General features: G+C 40.6%; 1 protein-coding gene across 1 annotated transcript in view; it reads right to left on the reverse strand.

The window, feature by feature from the left end:
* LOC309837334 (ATP-binding cassette sub-family C member 12-like) overlaps positions 1–21,931 on the reverse strand; it is a gene marked incomplete at both ends in the record, with an annotated part of 145,672 nt that overhangs the window by 60,087 nt on the left and 63,654 nt on the right.

Here is a 21,931-nt window from a genome sequence, read left to right on the forward strand (position 1 = left end):
TCTTTCAGATACCCAAGCTTGTGCATCCACGTTCCCATGTCCTCACACCCAAGGATCAGAGAATTTCAACGAGACCACCTCTCAGGACCAGGCATATCTGAACAAGCCCACAATCCCCCCACTTTTGTAACCACTACCCCAAAGGGAAACCAACAATCCAGGTAGAGAGGACCCTTTTGGGAGTGCCCATCCAGTCCACAAACCAACCACCCTATTCACCAATCACCTAAATGAAAAGAAAAGAGAATGATTCCTGAAGGTTTTCTATTTCTAGTTCCAGTTCTTCCCAATACACAGCTCTATTCTTGCCCTAGAGTTCTATGACATTCTGCTCCCCATATCCTATCAATAAATTATCTTTTTTAACCTAAATATACCAAGTTGGTTTCTGTCACTTGCAACCAGAAGCCTCACTATTATAAATACATGGGTCCCCATCTTATGAATTCTCTCTGGAATTTTTCATGGCTATAAACATAAAATAAACCCATTCCCATTGAAGTTTTAATGGCTGATAAACCTATGGCATGTCAGAATTAGAAGTATCCTCAAATGCAATCTTTTATAAACTCCTCATTGAACAGAAGAGGAAACAAAGGCCCAGAGAGGCAAAGGGACTTACTCAAGAGTATATGTAGTAGTGACATCAGATTCATGGCTAAGACATACATCATTTGTGCTTCCCTGGCCCCTGTCTAACAAGAGCAATTTTGCAGGGGAATCCACAGAATGTCTGAGAAAACCTTGGTGTCCCTAGCAGGGCTGACAGAAGGTATTTCTCTCCCAAAGGCAGTTAGTAAAGACTGGAGGAGGTGACTACTACTTCAAATGAATATGAGAAGTCTAACAAAGAGAAATCATTAAAAAGAACCAAAAAATCATGCTGAAGAATACAACAAATAAAATGAAAACTGTAATAGAGAGTATCAACAGGAGGAAGAACCTGTAAGTTAGAAGACAAGAACTTTGAAATTATCCAGACAGAGGAGAACAAAGGAAAAAGAGTGAAGAAAACATACATAATATATGGAATACCACCAAAGGAAACAATTTGCAAATTATTGGAGTTCCAGAAGGAGAAGAGAGGGAAAAGGGGCTAGAAAACTAATTTAACTAATTTAAAGAAATAATACTGAGAACTTCTCAAATCCTAGAGATTTTGATATCCCATTTCATGAAGCTAATAGGTCGCCAAACAAATTGAATTTAAAGAGATCCTTTCCAAGACACATTTTAATAAAACTGTCAAAAATCAAATACAGAGAGAATCTAAAAAGCAGCAGGAGGAAAGAAGCTTGTTATGTACAAGGAAATCCCCATAAAGGTATTAGCAGATTTCTCAGCAGAAACCTTATAGGTCAGGAGAGGGTAGGATGGTATATTCAAAGCACTGAAAGAAAAAAATGCCAACAAAGAATACTCTATCTGGCAAAGATACTATTCACAAATAAAGGAGAGATACATTTTTTCCAGACAAAAGCTGAAGGACTTCATCACCACTAGACCTACCTTACAAGAAATGTTAAAAGGAGTTCTTCAGGCTAAAATTAAAGGATACCAATTAGTATTCTGAAAACATATGAAAATATACAGCATACTGGTAAAAAGTATATAATCAAATTCAGAATGTGCTACTAATATAATATGGTAATGTGTTAACCATTCAATTCTAGTGTAAAAGCTAAAGGACAAGAGTATTAAAAAAAGCTATAGCTGAAATAATTTGTTAATGAATACACAATATAAAAGAGGTAAATTATGATACCAAAAACACAAGGGGGGAAATAAAATGGTATGTTTTTTGTATGCAAAAACTTAAGTTGTTATCAGCATAAAGTAGACTATTATATCTATAAGATGTCTTATGTAAGCTCATGGTAACCACAAAGCAAAAACCTACGGTAGATTCACAAAAGATAAAGAGAAAGGAATCACATCATAACATTACCAAAAATCATCAGTTCACACAAAAGAAGGCAGCAAGAAAGGAAGAAAGGAACAAGGGAACTAAAAAACAGCCAAAGGACAATAAGATGTCACTAGAAAGTCCTTATGTATTAATAGCTACTCTAAATGTAAATGGATTAAATTCTCCGATCAAAAAGCATAGAGTGGCTGGATGGACTTGAAAAAACAAGACCCAACTATATGCTGCCTACAAGAGACTCATTTCAGCTTTAAGGACACACGTAGGCTCAAAGTGAAGGAATGTAAAATGATATTCCGTGAGAGTAGAAACCAAAAAAGCTGGGTAGTTATACTAATATCAGAAAAAATAGATTTTTGGCCAAAAAATATATGAAGAGATAAAGGTTATTACATAATGATAAAGGTGTCAATTTACTAAGAAGATATAATAATTATACTGGGGATATATATATCCTTAGTATTGGAGCACCTAAATATATAAGTTAATACTAACAGATGTGAAGAGAGAAATGAATAATAATATAGTATTAGTAGGGGACTTCAGTACCCCACTTTCAACATTAAATAAATCATCCAGACAAAACATCAATAAGGAAACATTGGACTTGAACTATCTTTTAGATCAAATGGACCTAACAAACATATATAGAACATTTCAACTAACAGCAGTAGAACACACACTCTTCTCAAGTACACATGGATCATTCTCCAGGACAGATCATGATAGGTCACAAAACAAGACTTAGGAAATTTGAGAAGATTAACATCATATCAAGTATCTTTTCTGACCACAATGGTGTGAAAGTAGAAATCAATAGCAGAAGGAAAGCTGAAAATAATCACAAATATGTGGAAATTAAACAATACACTGCTGAACAACCAGTGGGTCAAAGAAGAAATCAAAAGGGAAATAAAAAATATCTTGAAACAAATGAAATTGGAAACAAAACGTACCAAAACCTATGGGATGCAGCAGAAACAGTTCCAAGGTAAAAGTTTATAGTGATAAATGTCTACATTAAGAAAAAAGAAAGATCTCAAATAAACAATCTAAATTTACACCTCAAGGAACTAACAAAAGAACAAACTAAGCCTAATAAATTTAGCAGAATGAAGGAAATAATAAGTATCAGAGCAGAAATAAATGAAATACAATATTGAAAAACAATAGAAAGGACCAGTGAAACCAAAGGCTGAGTTTTTTTTTCTTAAGATAAAATTGAAAAACCTTTAACTAGTCTAAGAAAAGAAGAAATGAGGGAAGAAAGAGTAGGCCTTAGGACTGATACCTCAGAAATACAAAGGATCATAAGAGACTATGAACAATTATATACCAACAAATTGTATGACAGAGAACATGGGTAAATTCATAGAAACAAACAACTTATTAAGACTGAATCATGAAGAAATAGAAAATCTGAACAAACCAATTATGAGTAAGGCGATTGAACCAGTAATCACAAATCTCCCAACAAAGAAAACCCAGAACCAGGTGGCTTCACTAGTGAATTCTACCAAACATTTAAAGAAGAGTTAATGACAGTTTTTCTCAAACTCTTCCAAAAAACTAGAGAGGAGGAAACACTCCCAAATGCCAGATAAGGATGCTACAAGAAAGGAAAAAAGGGCTTCCCTGGTGGTGCAGTGGTTGAGTCCACCTGCCAATGCAGGGGACACGGGTGCGTGCCCTGGTCCGGGAGGATCCCACATGCTGCGGAGTGGCTGGGCCCGTGAGCCATGGCTGCTGAGCCTGCACGTCTGGAACCTGTGCTCCGCAAAGGGAGAGGCCACAACAGTGAGAGGCCCGCGTACGGCAAAAAAGAAAAAAAAAAAAAGAAGGGAAAAAAAAGAACTACAGGCAAATTTCCCTAATAAATATAGATGCAAATAATATCAATAAAATATAAGCAAGCTGAATTCAACAACACATTAAAAGGATTATATGTCATTATCAAGTGGGATTTATCCCTGGGATGCAAGGATGATTCAACACACACAAATCAATAAATTAATACACCACATTTATAGAATAAAAGATAAAATCATATGATCATTTCAATAGATGTAGAAAAAACATTTAACAAAATACAGCATTCTTTCATGATAAAAACTTTCAACAAATTAGCTATAGGAGAAAAGTACCTGAACATAATAAAGGCCATATATGACAAGCCCACCCCTAACATCACACTCAGTGGAGAAAATTTGAAAGCTTTTCATCTAAGATCAGAAAGACAAAGATGCCCACTCTCACCATTTCTATTCAATGTAGTATTGGAAGTCCTAGCCATACCAATTAGGCAAGAAAAGGAAATAAAAGGCATCCAAATTGGTAAGTAAAATTGTCTCTGTAGACGATATGACCTTATATATAGAAAATTCTAAAGACTCCACCAAAAGAACCATTAGCACTAATCAACAAATTTAGTAACATTGTAGGATAAAAAAAATTAGCATATAAAAACCAGTTGTGTTTCTATACATAAAAAAAAATCTGAAAAAGAAATAAAGAAAATAATCCTATTCACAATAGCATCAAAAACAATAAAAATACTTAAGAATAAATTTAATCAAGACTTGGAGGAAAGAAATTGAAGAAGACACAAATGGAAAGATATCCTGCGTTCATGGATCTGAAAAATTAATGTTGTTAAAATGTCCGTACTACCCAAAGCCATCTATAGATTCAATGCAAACCCTATCAAAATTCCAATGGAATTTTTCACAGAAATAGAAAAAACAATCCTAAAATTTGTATGAAACCACAAAAGACCCTAAATAGCCAAAGCAATCCTAAGAAAGAAGAACAAAATTGGAGGTATGACACTTCCTGATTTCAAAGTATGCTGCAAAGCTTTATTAATCAAAACAGTATGGTGCTGGCATAAGAATAGACTCAGACCAATAGAACATAATTGAGAGCCCAGAAATAAACCTTCACATATACTGTCAACTAAAATTTGACAAGAGAGTCAAGAATACTCAAGGGGGAAAGGATAATCTCTTCAATAAATACTGTTGATAAAACCGCATAATCACATACCGAATAAAATTGTTCTCCTATCTTACACCACCCACAATTTTAACTCAAAATGGATTAAAGACTTAAAACATAAGACCTGAAACCATAAAACTCCTAGAAAAAAACAAAGGGAAAAATTTCCTTAATATTGGTCTTAGCAACTATTTTTTTTAATGAAACCAAAAGCACAAGCAAAATAAAAAGCAAAAATAATTAAGTAGGGCTACATCAAACTAGAAAGCTTCTGCACAGCAAAATAAACAATCAACAAAATGAAAAGGTAACCTATGGAAAAGGAGAAAAAATTTTAAAATCATATGGCTAAGTGGTTAATATCCAAAATATATAAGGAACTCAGTAACAAAACAAAAAAATATTAATTTTAAAATTGGTAGAGGAACTGAATAGACATTTTTCCAAAGAAGACACACAAATGGACATAAAGTACAAAGAAAAGTACTAACATAACTAATCATCAGAGAAATTCAAATCAAAATCATGAGGACATAAGAACTCACACCTGTGAGAATGACTATCATCAAAAAGACAAGACATAACAAGTGTTGGCAAAGATATACAAAAAAGGGAACTTTGAGCATGGTTAGTGGGAATGTAAATTTGTACAGCCACTATAAAAACAGTATGGAGGTTCCTCATAAATTAAAAATAGAACTACCGTATGATCCAGCAATCCCACTGCTGGGTATATATCCAAAGGAAATGAAATCAGGACCTCAAAGAAATATCCGCACCCTCCCTCACGTTCATGGCAGCTTTCTTTACAATAATGAAGATATGGAAACAACCTAAGTATCTGTCTATGGATAAATGGATAAAGAAGATGCAGTGTATATATGGTTTACCCTTGAACAACATCAGTTTGAACTGTGTGGGCCCACTTATATACAGTTCTTTTCTTTAACTACAGTATTACATGATCCAGGGTTGGTTGAATCCACTGATGCAGAACCACAGATACAGAGGGCTGACTATGGGACTTCAGCATCTGCAGATTTGGATATTTGTGCCAGGTCCTGGAACCAATGCCCCTTGGATACCAACGGACAACTGTACATGAGTTTACACTGCATGGGGTGTCAGTGCCACCCACCCCTGCTTTGTTCGAGGGTCAACTGTGTATACAATGGAATATTATTCAACCATGAGAAAGAAGAAAATCCTGCCATATGTGACAACATGGATAGAACTTGAGGACATTATGCTAAGTGAAATAAGTCAGAGAAAGACAAATACTGTTTGGTATCACTTATATGGAAAAGCTAAAAATGCCTAACTCATAGAAACAGAGAGTAGAATACTGGTTGTCAGGGCATGGGACTGGGGGTGGGGGGAGAAATAGGGAAACATTGGTCAAAGGATACAAACTTCCAGTTATAAGATGAATAAGATCTGGGGGGGTCTAATGTACATTTTGGTGATTATAGTTAATAATACTGTATTATACACTTGAAAGTTGCTAAAACAGTAAATATTAAATGTTCTCACCATAAAAAAAGAAATAGTAGGGCTTCCCTGGTGGCGCAGTGGTTGAGAGTCCGCCTGCCGATGCAGGGGACACGGGTTCGTGCCCCGGTCCGTGAAGATTCCACATACCGCGGAGCGGCTGGGCCCGTGAGCCATGGCCGCTGAGCCTGCGCGTCCGGAGCCTGTGTTCTGCAACGGAAGAGGCCGTGACAGTGAGAGGCCCGTGTACCACAAAAAAAAAAAAAAAAAAGAGAGAGACATAGAGTGTGGATACATAAATAAGACCTATATACATGCTGCCTAATTCAGATCTACACACACACAAGGTGATTGAGGTGAGGGGCAAGGTGATCACACAAGGTGAGGGGCAAAAGGTATTCCACACAAATGGAAATGAAAAGAAATCTGGAGTAGAAATACATATATCAGAAAAATAGACTTTAAAACAAAGCCTGTAACAAGAGACAAAGAAAGACATTACATGGGATCAAGGGATCAATCCAACAAGAAGATATAAAAAGTGTAGACATATATGCAAGCAACATAGGAGCACCTAAATACATAAAGCAAATATTAACAAACATAAAAGGGAAAATTGACAGTAACACAATAACATTAGGGGACTTTAACGCTCCACCTACAACAATGGACAGATCATACAGACAGAAAATCAACAAGGAAACACTGGCCTTAAATAATACATTACACCAGAGGGACTTAATAGGTATACATACAGAACATTTCATTCAAAAGCAGCAGATCACATTCTTCTGAAGTGCATATAGAACAATTCTCTAGGATAGATCACATGCTAGGTCTCAAAACAAGTCCAAATAAATTTAGAAGATTGAAGTCATATCAAGCATCTTTTCTGACCATAAGTTATGAGACTAGATATAAACTACAAGAAAAAAACTGCAAAAAAACATAAACCCTTGGAGGCTAAACAATATGCTACTAAACAACCAATGGACCACTGAAGAAATCAGAGAGGAAATAAAAAATACCTGGAAACAAATGAAAATGAAATGATCTGAAATGTATGGTACACAGCAAAAGCACTTCAAAGACGGAAGTTTATAACAATAAAAGCCTACCTCAGGAAACAAGAAAAATCACAAATAACCTAACCTTACACCCAGAGGAACTAGAAAAAGAAGAACAAACAAACCCAAAGTTAGTAAAGGGAAAGAAATAATAAAGATCAGAACAGAAAAAAAGATCAGTGAAACTAAAAGCTGGTTCTTTGAAAAGAAACAAATTGATAAACCTTGAGCCAAACTCATCAAGAAAAAAAGGGGGCCCAAATAAATAAAATCAGAAATGAGAAGGGAGAAGTTACAACTGACAACACAGAAATACAAACAATCATAAGAGACTACTATGAGCAAATTTCCACCAATAAAATGGACAACCTAGAAGAAATTGACAAATTCTTAGAGATGTATAATCGCCCAAGACTGAATCAGGAAGAAACAGACAACATGAACAGACCAGTTGCCAGTAATGAAATTGAATCAGTAATCAAAAAACTCCCAACAAACAAAAGTCCAAGACCAGATGACTTCACAGGTGAATTCTACTAAACATTTGAAGAAGAGTTAACAACAATCTCAATCTCTTCTAAAAAATTGAAGAGGGAGGAATGCTTTATGAGGCCAGGATCACCTTGATACCAAAACAAGAAAAACACCATAAAAAAAGAAAATTATAGGGCTTCCCTGGTGGCGCAGTAGTTGAGAGTCCGCCTGCCAATGCAGGGGACACGGGTTCGTGCCCCTGTCCGGGAAGACCCCACATGCCGCGGAGCGGCTGAGCCTGTAAGCCATGGCCGCTGAGCCTGCGCATCCGGAGCCTGTGCTCTGCAACGGGAGAGGCTGCGACAGTGAGAGGCCCGCATACCGCAAAAAAAAAAAAGAAAATTATAGATCAATATTACTAATGAATATAGATGCAAAAATCCTCAACAACATATTAGCAAACCGAATTCAACAATACATTAAAAGGATCATACACCATGATCAAGGGGGATTTAATCTCAGGGATGCAAGTGTGGATCAGTATCCACATATCAATCAATGTGATACACCATGTTAACAAATTTAAAAATAAAAATCATATGATCATCTCAATGGATACAGAAAAAGCTTCTGACAAAACTCAACATCCATTTATGATAAAAACTTCCAACAAAGTGAGGAAACATACCTCAATAAAATAAAGGCCATATGTGAAAAGCCCACAGCTAACATCATACTCAATGGTGTAAAACTGAAAGCATTTCCAGTAACATCAGGAGCAAGACAAGGATGCCCACTCTTGCCACTTTTATTCATTATAGGCTTGGAAGTCCTAGCTACAGTAATCAGACCAGAAAAAGAAATAAAAGAATCCAAACTGGAAAGGAAGAAGTAAAACTCTCACTTTGCAGATGACATGGTACTATATACAGAGACCCCTAAAGATGCCACTAAGAAACTATTAGAACTCATCGATGAATTTAGTAAAGTTGCAGGATACAAAATTAATATACAGAAATCTGTTGCACGTCTCTACACTAACTACAAACTATCGGAAAGTGAAATTAAGAAAACAATCCCATTCACAATTACATCAAAAAGAATAAAATACCTAAGAATAAATCTAACCAAGGAGCTAAAAGACCTGTACTCAGAAAACTACAAGACATTAATGAAAGAAATGAAAGATGACACAAACAAATGGAAAGATATACGTGCTCATGGATTGGAAGAATTACCATCATTGAAATGACCATACTATCTAAGGCAATCTGCAGATTCAACAGAATCCTTATCGAAATACCAATGACATTTTTCACGGAACTAGAATAAAGAATTATAAAATTTGTATGGAAACACAAAAGACCCCAAACAGTCAAAACAATCTTGAGAAAGAAGAACAAAGTTGGAAGCATCACACTCTCAGATTTCACGCTATACCACAGAGAGACAGGAATCAAAATAGTATGATACTGGCACAAAAACAGATGCATAGATCAGTGGAACAGAATAGAGAGCCTAGAAATAAACCCACACTTATATGGTCAATTAATCCACAACAAAGGAGGCAAGAACATACAATGGGGGAAAGACAGCCTCTTCAATAAAATAATAGTGTTGGGAAAAGTGGCCTGCAACATGCAAAAGAATCAAACTGGACTACTTTCTCACGCCATATATAAAAATAAATTCAGAATAGATTAAAGACTTACATAAATATAGGACCTGAAACCATAAAACTCCTAGATGAGAACAAGGGCAGTATTCTCTTTGACACTGGCCTTAGCAATATTTTTTTTGGTTATGTCTCCTCAGGCAAGAGAAACAAAATAAAAAAATAAACAAGTGGGACTACATCAAACTAAATCTTTTGCACAGCAAAAGAAACTATCAACAAAATGAAAAGGCCCCCTATTGAATGGGAGAAGATATTTGCAAACAATATATCTGGTAAGGGGTTTATGTCTAAAATAAACAAAGAATTCTTACAACTCAACATCAAACAATCTAACAACTCAATTAAAAAATGGGCAGAGAACCTGAATAGACATTTTTCCAAAGAAGACATACAGATGGCCAACAGGCACATGGAAAGATGCTCAACATCACTAACCATCAGGGAAATGCAAACAAAACCACAATGTGATATCACCTCACACCTGTCAGAATGACCATCATAAGAAAGACAACAAATAACAAGTGTTGATGAAGATGTGGAGCAAAGGGAGCCCTCGTGCACCGTTGGGGAGAATATACATTGGTGCAGCCACTGCGAAAAACAGTATGAAGTTTCCTCAAGAAATTAAACATAGAGCTACCATACCATCCAGCTATTTCACTTAATGAAATCTTGCCATCTGTGACAACATGGGTGGGCCTAGAGGGTATTATGCTAAGTGAAATAAGTTGACAGAGAAAGACAAATACCATGTGATTTCACTTATACGTGGAATCTAAAAAACAAAACAAATGAACAAACATAACAAAATAGCAACAGACTCACAGATACAGAGAACAAACAGATGCTTGCCAGAGGGAGGCAAGGGTGAGCAAAATAGTGAGGGAGATTAAGAGGTACAAACTTCTAGTTACAAAGTAAATGAGTCATGGAGTAACATACTGTATCCATATTACACAATTCATCCATTTTCCTACTGATGGGTGTTTTAGGATGTTACAAACAGAGCTGCTACAAATATTTCTGAAGAGGGGCCACAGGGATATTTTGTGCATGAGAGTCTATCCTCTGTGGATTGTTTGTTTCTAAATTGAACTTTGTTGACATCCGTGAATATGAGAGAAGAGAGGCTAGCAGAGGTAGTGAGAACTTGTGAGGACGGTGGGAGGGAGCAGGCAAAGTTGGTGGCCACTCTGTAGGTGACCCCTTCCACAGGCAGAATTTGTTCACAGCACGTATATACCTAAGGGGGAGAATTGCTGGCAATGTTAGTAAGGTACTGTTCAACTTGACCAGATAACGCCAAATTGCTTCGGACAAATTATACTCCCACCAGCAGAGTTTAAGAGCTCTGAATTTATTTTTATATATGGTGCTCTACGTATATGCTAAGACAGACAATTTCCAGGCTTTTTAATATTGCCAATCTGAAGAATGAGAAATAGCTTTTTGTGATTGTGGTTTTAATTCACACTTCCCTGATACTCAAAGGTTGAGCATTTTTGTATGTGTTTATTTGGCTCAACTGTGAATTAATTGCTTGCCTATATCTTTTGTCCACTTTCCTAATTGATTGTGTTTTTGTTATTGACTTATTTGCACATTCTTTGTAAACTCTGTATACTAATTCTTTGTAGTTAAATGAATCACATTTATACCAGCATGTTGTTTCTCTTCTTGATCTTAATTTTTTTTTTGAGTTTCCACAATTTATTGATAAGTGAGAAAAGCAAGATACATATATCCCAGTAACACAGAACACACCCGGTGCCCAGATCTTGGTTTCTAATACCATTCCCCAGTAAAAGGAATCAGGGCTATTTGGAGAAATGGGATTTTACTACAAACATATTTAACAGTAAACGAATATATTACTGTTTTGCAAGTATGTGAACTTTAACATATGGTTATCAGAGTAAATAAATTTTCCTGCAACCTGCTTTTTTTCTCTCTTGATTTACGATATTCACATAGGTTGATGTGTGGACTTAGTTCATTCATTTTTACTGTTGAATAGTAACATATATGGAATCATAACACATACACCATACTAATATAAGATGTTAATAAGAGGGGGAACACTCTGTACTATTTCTGCAATTTTCCTGTAAATACAATACTGTTTTTAAAAATAAAGTTTATTTTTTAAAAAATGAATTAGAAAGATACACACCGATTTCAAGATGCTGGTTACCTATGGGAGGTAAAGGAATGGGACCAAGAGGTCATGCGGGGATTATCCCATGACATTGTGATATTTAATCATGTATTTAAGAATATAAACCCTGGGACTGGGCTGTCTGTACTCAGCATCACAGAGTAATACAGATCCCCTGTGCTACCCAAGTTCTGCGAAAGGAATGATCAGGACGGTCTGGGAAGAGGATGGGTTTAGGGAGGACTTCTAATTGGAAGTGAGGCTAGAGCTGGGTGGTTAGAAGCGGAGGAGAGAAGAGAAGGAGACTTTGAGGGAAAGCCCAGATGGGACGTTCTGCTGAGATTGGGTGCGTGGTGCGGGCGTAGTGAGACTCTTAAGGGAACCACGTGCATGAGGTTTGGGCAAGAGTCAAGAGCGACAAGGCTGGGAACAGCAGTGAAGGGCTTTAGATCTGCTCCTGCTTATGTGGACAGCAGCCTGCTGACCCCTGCACAGGCCCAACCGTGGGTCAAAGTCCCCCAGGAGCCTCTCCCACAAGACTTTGATTGTCTGTTTACCAGAAAGCCCTTCACAGCTTCTGTAACCAAAGCACCATGCTCTCCTGGCTTCTCGGGCTTTGCTGCAGGAAGACAGTGGGGGGAGGGCCGGGGGGCTGATACCTGCTTCTGCAGGGACGCTCCGACTGAGAAAAGTAAAGAAATTGGCCTCTCACCCTTGGATGGCTCATTGGCTCCCTGAATACGTGCAATCCATGTCTGGCCAGAGAAGCTGGAGGAGGGAAATCGGCTCACAGGCACAGCCTTGGATGCAGAGTTTCTCGGGATGCTCTTGTATGCAGAGAATCCCCATCCTCCCTGTTCCTGCCACAGCATGGGTCATGAACAGCCACGCTGTGGGCCCAGACACCTGCCCACAGCTTCCCATGGCCTCTGGGCCACTTCCCTGCCTGCAGTGCCCTGAGGTCTGCACAGAAGTTTAGAGTGAGCAGAGCAGAGGTAGGAAAGCCGATCAGCTGATGAAGAAAGAGCTCACTACAAGTTCTGAAAATGTTTGGGGGAGAGAGAATCACAGAATCCGAGAATTTTAAAAATTCAAGAAGACATCAGACATGACAAACTCAGTGTCCTGAGTGAGAATTTCCTTCTGGCCAAGCAGACTGTGGTTCAACAAGCTTGGCAACAGACCCCAGTCATTCTTTTCAAGACGGCCTTCATGCAGTATTTCTGCAAACAATGGATAACCTGAATCTGGTCACGAGGACATATCAGACAAATCCAAAGGGACGTTCTACAAAACCGAAACCACTGGCTGTGCTTTTTGAAGCTGTCAGCAACATGAAAGACATAGAAAGGCAAGGAGACATTCTAGGATAAAGGCAACTCAAGAGACATGACAGCTAAAAGCAATATGCAGTCTTGTATTGGACCAGGAAAAAAGTTAGGATGTTATTGGGACAATTGAAATTTGAAGATGGACCGTAGGTTACCTAAGATTATTATGTCAGAGTAAAATTTCCTGATGTTGATAATTGTACAATTTTATAATTGATAATTTTGATGATTATGATTATGTAAGAGAACATCCTTACTCTGAGGAAATACATATTGAAGTATTTAGAGGTAATAGAGCAAAATGTCTGCAATTTACTCTCACATTTTTCAGAAAAATAATGATTATGCGTAGAGAGAATGTTAAGGCAAATGTGGCAAAATGTTAATTTGCAAATCAGAGTGAAGAGTAGTTAGGATTTCTTAGCATCATTCTTATTACTTTTTATACATTTGAAATCATTTCAAAATAAAAAGTTAAACCTTTTTTAAAGAGATAGCCCTACAGGGGATGAATTGTTTTCCTTCTGTGGAACTGAAAGCGATTTGCGTGCCACAGTTGCTCTGCCCTCAGGGTCCATGCAGATCACATTTATGCCCTCTTTATGTGCCCTCACATACGTGAAGACAATAGCCGTGTCCCTCTGCTCACCCCCAGCAACCCATGTGCGATTCCTCTCTTGTGCAGGCTAAACGTCCCCAGTGCCTCCAATTCTGATCCTCCTTCAGAGAGGCTGGGCCTCCCCATCTGTGGAGAACCCTCCTATCACTTCTATTATTGTCCTCACTTCTCTAATGGCAAAGAGGCCTGGCAGCAAGCTGTCATCAGCTTGTCTTAAGGGGTCTGGACTCCAAGATGCCAAACGCAGGACACCAGGCCTCCCTGGCTGGGTTTGGGTAATCAGGGTGTGTAGGAAATTAGGGCTGGGAGGTAACCTCCTTGAGCGCTGCACAGGGAAGGCAGAGTTATTATTACCTAAGACCACTTGGAAACACTGCAGCTGGAATGGCACTTTGCTAAATTTGGCAGCCCCAGGGGGAAAATGAGACTTTTAAAATCAGGAAGCCTGCTTTGGCTAACGTCTCTATCCCCATCTGTCGTGCCATCCTCTGCCAGGAGTGAGGAGCTGCCTGGAGCAAGAAATCTGCTTGCTGGCAGTCATGGGGTGGGGGGTGGGTTGGGTGGGGGGCGCTGATGAGCCTCACCCACAAGCCAGGGCGCCTGCGACCATCGTGACTCTGTCCCTGGCTTGCCATTTTCCACTCAGAGCATCTGCGAGATGGCAGGAGATGGAAAAGTGTTCCTGGTGTATCCCTTTGCTTGCTGGTGGGGTATTCCTAACCTGACTTCAATAGACCAGAAGAGGCAGAAGCAGGAAGTTCTCATTTTAGAGCAGAGGACACAAACTCATAGATCATGGACTGCATACAACTTGCAAGTCTGTTTTATTTGGCCTGCACAGTTTTTAAAATTTTTTGAACTTGTGGAAAACATTTAAAAATTAAAAGATAATCTCATTAAGAGAAAAAAGACCTCTGTCTTTTATCAAAAAATGAGGAGCTCTGTATACTCATGAGCTATAGTCAACTCACACAGAGCAGCGTCAATCCTTTTTTGGCAGGGCACACGTGCTTTAGTTTGCCACAGTCTCCACCACTCCTTAATGTCTCCCTGACTCTGGGATCTGGGTGACTTATCATTTATCATCACATTTGCACTGCCATTCTCCTTACAGTGGATTCATTTTTCTCTATCCTTGTCTCTCTCCAAAGACGGAAGCCAAAAGATACCTGCATTTCAAGAAGAAACATTTTCCGCACCTACCCATTTTACTCCATTATGATCCATTTATGCCTCTCTAACCCAGAAAATTAACAATTAACGATATCTTGATTGAGAACTGGATTCTCAGTTTCCCTTGGTGCCCATATTGGAAATCCTTCCTTCGGACTCCCCTGCATCAGTCAAATGCAGATACACTTTTAATCATAAAATCCTTCCCAGATATGAGATTATGGCCCCTGTCCCTCTCTTAACAACTCCATTCTTAATTTAAAGCCATCAAAATTACCAACATCTGATGGTCTCATGCCCTCCCCTGCAAATCCCACAGCCCCTTCCTCCAGCCCCTAACTATCTTTCAGCTCAGAGGAGAAGATCTGGGAAGCTTTCCTCAGCCCCTTCCCCTCCGCTCTCCTGTCTGTCCAGTCCAGGTGTCCCTAGTATCCATGGGGTCAGCCAGACCTAGGGCTGGTGTTGGAGAGGGAGGATGGAGGGGAAGAGAGGGCAAAAGGAAGCACGGGCAGGTGAGAGAACACATAGCCTGGGGTGCAGGAAGGGGAGGGGCTTTGCTCACATCCTCTCATTCCCAGATGGCCCTAAAAGGTCACCTGTGATGGGGCTCCAGGTGAGGGCGTCTGCTCAGTTACAGAGATGCTCTGATGAGATTGAAGAGAGATGAGAACTCCCATACACCTGTGTGAACCACACAAAGGGTACCATGAATTCGAGGTCTTTTAAAAAATAAACCCTGTGACTAAATTGCGAACAGTACTGTGTGTGTGTGTGTGTGTGTGTGTGTGTGTGTGTGTGTTAAAGGGCTTCATTTATTCTTGTAGGCTTTTGTGTATCAGATTTGGAGATCCTGTCTTGGCATTTCTACTCTTTTTTTTCAGCAACACCAGGGGACTGCCAAATGGCACTACCCCAGGCTGCCCTTGTGCTCTGGGGGCCCCAGGTCTCTGCTCCCTCCCACGTGGGCAGCCACGTTTGACACAGTGTTTCCCATCACAGCCTGTCTCCAGGGTGGAGACAAGGGCCCCCAACACTAACTGGCGGCTGATCGCTCTAGAGAGGAGCTTTACCTGGGCAGGCAACGCTGTCGTCCTGAGGACAGGAAGGAGAGGAGGCGGGGTCAGAAGTCATGGGGCTCAGAGGGTGGCCCTGCTGTTGCCTGGGTCTCCTTCTGTCCTCGGGCCTCAGGTTGGGCTTCCTGTCCCTCCTGCCTGGAGCCCCCCTCTCCAACTGCCCCATTCAACTGCTGCTCCCACTACACTTGTGGGGGGAACCTGGGGGACCAACATTCCCTCTGCCCACATTAAAGGGCACTGCCCCCTCCCAGGACGGGCCTTTGACACGGTCCCACTCCTTCGGTGACAGTCCAAGCTCATGGGATGTGCTTACACAGCCACCCCCTCCCCAGTCCATCACATCACTGCTTGATATAAGATGAGAAAATCCTCCCCCAGGTCCCATTCCACAGACGAGGAGGCCATAGCACAGAGGGCTTTCCATGACTGGCTTGGGGCAAGGCTCAGACCAGTAGACAAGTTGCCTGACTCTCAGAAGGCAAGCATTTCTCCCTCTATGTTCCTACAAAGATGAAGCAACTCTGAGGTCAAGGGATGGAGGGAATCCAATCTTCAAAACAGAGAAAATTTCATTCATTCATTCCCCATTTATTTAACCAAAAATAAAATGCCATTTGAGCTTAATTTTTCTTCCTGAATTAAACGAAAGGTAAGTCTGGGACTGGCACTCTTGCATATAAAATGTTCCTGTTTATCTCACTTCATGCTTGCAAACTCTGTGACACAGGTCTTTTCCAATTTCTTGAGTCCTCATGACTGGCCTCAGTGCCTTGCTCAGAACACGTGCCAAGCCCACAGGTGGCTCAAGGATTCCACAGTGGCCAGTGAATGGTTGGGAGGGAGCCACATCTCTAAATCCATAAATAGCAAATCTTGATTCATTTTTAAGAATTATTTACACACCTTAGAAGACCTTCTTCATCTGACTCACATGGATTTTATGACAAATTTCACTGTAGTATTTCAAGCCTGCCAAGGCCTCTTCCTAGTCTTGCCCTGGTCAATTTCCCCCCCTGCTGGCTGACTTCTCCATGTCCTGGGGGTATAATTCACAGAGGAGGCACAGACAGAGAGAAAAGACTTGAGGTTGCCAAGGAGGGTGGGGGGTGGGAGGGATGGATTGGGAGTGTGGGATTAGCAGATGCAAACAGTTGTATGTAGGTTGGACAAACAGCAAGGTCCTACTGCAGAGTGCAGAGAACTATATTTGATATCCTGTCATAAACCATAATGGAAAAGAATATGAAAGAGAATGTAGGTATATATGTATAACTGAATCACTTTGCTATACAGCAGAAATTAACACAACATTGTAAATCAATTACACTTCAATAAAATAAATTTTAAAAAATTCACAGAGGAGGCTGCCCTCACTCTTCATGCCTGAAAGGGAGGTGGGAAATGGGGAGGGTCTGTAGATGGGTGCCCTATAGGAAAACCTTCCCGTGAGGAAGCTTCCCTGGCCTCAGGGTGGGCTGGGCCCCCAGAGGCTTTCGCTATGCCAGTCTAAGGGGTCTTGTTTTACTTGCTCCATTCCTTCCTCCATAAATGCAAATCACAGCTAATAATATTACTTGACATTTGCAGGGCCCTTTGTGTATCAGGAACTTCTGCATCCTTTTATCACTTGATCTTCACAACAACCCCGGGAGGTCTCAGAACCACAGCACAGACTCACGTTCACAAGTTCCAAACGGATTCAAAAGCTGTCGGGTTTATGGAAGATCAATGGGCAGCTTTCTTCCATGTCCGCCGAAGGTCTGGCAGCGGTGGATTTCTACCAAGACAGTTTTGCGTACTACATCAAGAAGATCATTTGGCCTATTGAGCAGAAGACTGTGGCATGGGATGATGGAGAGGGCTTGTGCAGTCTCCACCCAAGGGAAACTCCACCTTAGGAGAAGGGTAGACAAGCTCCTGTCCAGGTGGTGCGTACACTCATGGAAGGTGGGGGATTAATAATATATAAATATTATTTATATAAAATTAATAATAATTTTATTATTTCTAATAAAAATATTAGAAATCCTTTCTAAATTTGTCCTCATCCTTAAAAAATTCTACTTTTTGTGTGTACAGATATGTTAGTCCAGCGAAATACACATATATGCCGTACATCATTGTAAATAAACGTACATGCCTGTATTAGGAGTCTGTGATGCCGTGCTTGGTGCAAAGTTTCAGGACCACTCCTCTGGAGGATCTTCCAGTTCTGAGGTTGTGTGAGGCCTTTATTCCAAAGTCAGTCTCTGAAATCCTCCCTATTCCTGCCCTTCAGCAGTAAAGCATAAAAGGCATGAACTCAATCAACCTCAAAAAATTGTTTAATAATTTTTTAAAAACAGGTATGTGTGTTTGAGGAGAGAGAGAGGAAGGAAAGAAGGAAGGAAAGAAAGAAGGGAGGGGGGAGATATAATAGAGGGAGAAAGAGATAGAGACATAGAGAGACACAGAAACAGAGGCAGACAGACAGAGAGACCTGGCTCGAATGCCCCAGGAAGCACACGGAGATCAGCGAGTGGAGTTGCACAGAATCAGCAGCATGTAGCAGTTAAGAATAGGAACTCTGGAATCAGATCTGAGCTCAAAGTCTCTAAATTTCAATTTCTCCAGCTACAAAATGAGAATACTAACTTCCAGACATTGTAAATTAATTGGGGATTAGATAATGTAGGTGCTTAACACAGTGTCTTACACATGGCAAACACTCAATAAACAGTAGCTATTATTTGTGAACAATAACTTTTTAATTAGCAGGATCTTACAGGAAATAAGAATTCCACCTCCTGGGCTGCTGTTGGAAGGACACAAAATATCTGCTAAAGGAAGGGGTTTGGGGTTCTCATTTTTGTTTTTTTGCCTGTGAACTATGGAGAGAGATACAGGGGGAAGAGCAAACAAAGTTGATGTCAAATGATTTTGGAAACTACTTTGGAATTTGGATGGGCTTTTAAAACAGGAAGTTGAAGAAACATAAATGAGTGAACCAGAAATGCATGCATATAGCAATTAGAGAGCAAACCTCTAGGAAAGCACAAAACAAGTTCTTGGACAGAAAACCTGTGTTCTGGCTCAGCTCTACCACTCAGAGCTTAAAGATCTGAGCACATCTTTAGAGAGATGAACCTGAGAATACCAAGTTGCCCCACATGTAGAAAAGATGACCCTCCATTCTCAAGACCAGGAAACCTCTGCTTATTGTGAACAACCACATTTTTTCTTTAAAAGGTTGGGTCATGAAGATCTGGTAACACATCGTACTTCCTTCTTCGTGCTAACTGTTAAGGAACTCAAAGTGAAAACTCTTAGCCCACTCTAGCAATGGTGCACAATCTTATGGTGTGCATTTTGTGTGAACTGATATGTGTGGACGTGCTCTGTAAGCTCTAAATCATGAATCAGGCAAAAGCCCAGAACCATGAAGTATGTTGATGGGTGTAGGCAGAAGGGGTGGGGAACATCCCAGTGAATGCCGAGTGAGACTGGGACTCTCCTATTGGAAGAGAAGCTTCTGGATCAGTCAGTTGTTGCTAGAGCACAGCACAGATGGCACAGCATCCAGGACCCAAGGACTGGCCAGGGAACATTGTTATTAAGTCAGAAAATTATACTCCTCTTTGCTGTAATGAGAAATGGTTTTGCCCTGATACCGCTCAGAGCTGCTGCCATGATGGCAGGAACTGGAGAAGGGTCAGCTAGGCAGCAGCACAAGAGTTTGTGTGAATGGGTCACCCTCTGCTCTGAGCAGACTGTGCCCAGCCATGGTATTGGGTGAGACCCTTCTCTCCAGCCCCTGCTGCTCTCCTGTCCCTTCTTTTCCTCCCTACTTTAGATTCGAGTCCCAAGCCAGCCTGCTAAAAGCCAATGGCATACTTGTGGGCAAGAAACCTTCTCTGTCTTGGACTCAGTTTCCCTCTGTAAAATCAAGCATGGAGCTAGATGAGGGTTCTTAACCCTTTTTGTGCCATGGATCTCTTTGGCATTCTAGTGCCCTCAGGATAGTGTTTCTAATGTATAAACTAAAATACATAGGAGTGCAGTGAAAAGCAATTATACTGAAACATGGTCATCAAACTACGTGTAAAAAGTCAAAATCAGATATTGTCACATATATGCTTCTATACTGATGCATTAAATAACAAGATCTAGCAGTGGGTCGAATAACTACTATAATTTCAAAGCAGTGATGCATACGAATGATATTTTGAGGCATCTGAAACAATGGAAATGAGATTTGAGAATACTGGTGATTTCCGTTGAGGACGAAGAGTCACAGGTAGTGCTGACACTGTTATAGTTTGTTGCCTCCTTCATAATCAGCGGAAATTTCTGTTATTAAAAATAAAGACATCATTTTTCTCCCATCCAAATTCATGGCTCCCCTGAATCTAGCTAAGGACTCCATGGACCACAGGCGAAGAACATCTGAACTGACAATCTCTGAAGTTGCTTCTGACTCTGAAATAGCTGGATTCCACAGACTTGGATAGAATAGGACGTTTAAGATAATGGGGGTGAAATGTTACTATCCTAACAGCTGGCACCTGTTGTAAGGTGGAAACTGATTTTTGTTTAGAGAACTGCCTTGACCTGTCTCTTGAGGTAAGCTATGACACCCTGAGGACTTGCTTGGGAGGAAAAGGCATCAACAGCAAGAACTAAACTGCTCTGTGTAGCACGTGCCAGGGACTGGGAGGTGGAAGCAGAAAGAACTCCGAGGGTGCTGGTGAGCAGCACGGAGGAGACTGGGATTGAAACTCCCCTTTGGCCCAACCTTCATTGAAGTCATCTACACGTACAAAGGAAATAAGGGAAAGTGCTGAGTTCTCCTTCTGAGTCAATGTGATGTAGAAAAGGAGAGTCTGTATGGCCCAGTGAGTTGCTCCAGAGGTCTGAACCAAAAAAGGTCATAAAAATAAAAGTGCTCTGGAAATGCACAGAAACTCTGGGGAACACATTAGAATGAGGGTTTGAACCTTTGCAGTCTAGAGCATATGGGACAGAGTGATCTTGCTGAACCCCGGGTTCTAAGAGTGTGGTGCTGGGTCCAGCGTCAGCAACATCTGGGAACTTGTTAGAAAGGCAAATTCTCAAGGCCCACCCCAGACCTCCTGAATCAGAAAGTATGCGGGGGTAGGGGACCTGGCAAGCTGTGTTTAGCCCTGCAGGCAATTCTGATGCTCATTCAAGCTTAAGAACCCCTGCCATTGGCATTATTACGTTCACCATGGCATCCCAGAGTCATATACCCCCTAGAAGTTATCTAGTCCGATTTCCCATGCATAAAGAATCCCTGCCAGCACTCAGTCTTGCGGAAACCCTCTCCGAGCCTGGGGATATCAACAGTGCCCCTCGCCCTACACGGGGAGAGCTGTCCAAGTCAGAAAAGGCTTCCGACCAGGGGGAGCTCCCTAGCCAGACATTTCTGATGCAAGAATGTTCATGCCCCTTGGCCTGGGGCTGCCCTCTGGAGCTGCTTCTAGAAGAAGCCCTGCAGGAAAGTGAAGACTGCCTCTTCCTTCCTGGTCCCTCTCACACCATGGCTCAGGACCCCTAGTGGTCATCCTTTGAAGAGCCTCCATTTAATAGTGTTTCTCTTAAAACAGCGTCCAGAGCTGGAGACAGAGGGCAGGCCAGGGCCAGGGCCAGCAGGACGACTGTCTCCTTTGATCTGTACGTGTGCCTGCTGTCACTGCACGGCATCACATAGCTTGTGTTGAAGTCTGCCCACAGCACTCAACCAGGAGGGGGGCTAGGCCCTGAGGACAGATGGAGCCTTTAGAACGCCTGGACACTAAAAATACTCCCCCAGCCCCACAGGGATGTAATTGAAAACACGAGTAATAGCAAACCATTAAGTAAATATACGGAAGTAGAGCTACATTCTCTCATTACAATTATTTTTATGTTATTTTTGAAATATCAATTTTTAAAAATTTT

The sequence above is a fragment of the Grampus griseus genome (assembly GCF_964374135.1).
Source record: "Grampus griseus genome assembly, chromosome: 19".
NCBI lineage: Eukaryota > Metazoa > Chordata > Mammalia > Artiodactyla > Delphinidae > Grampus > Grampus griseus.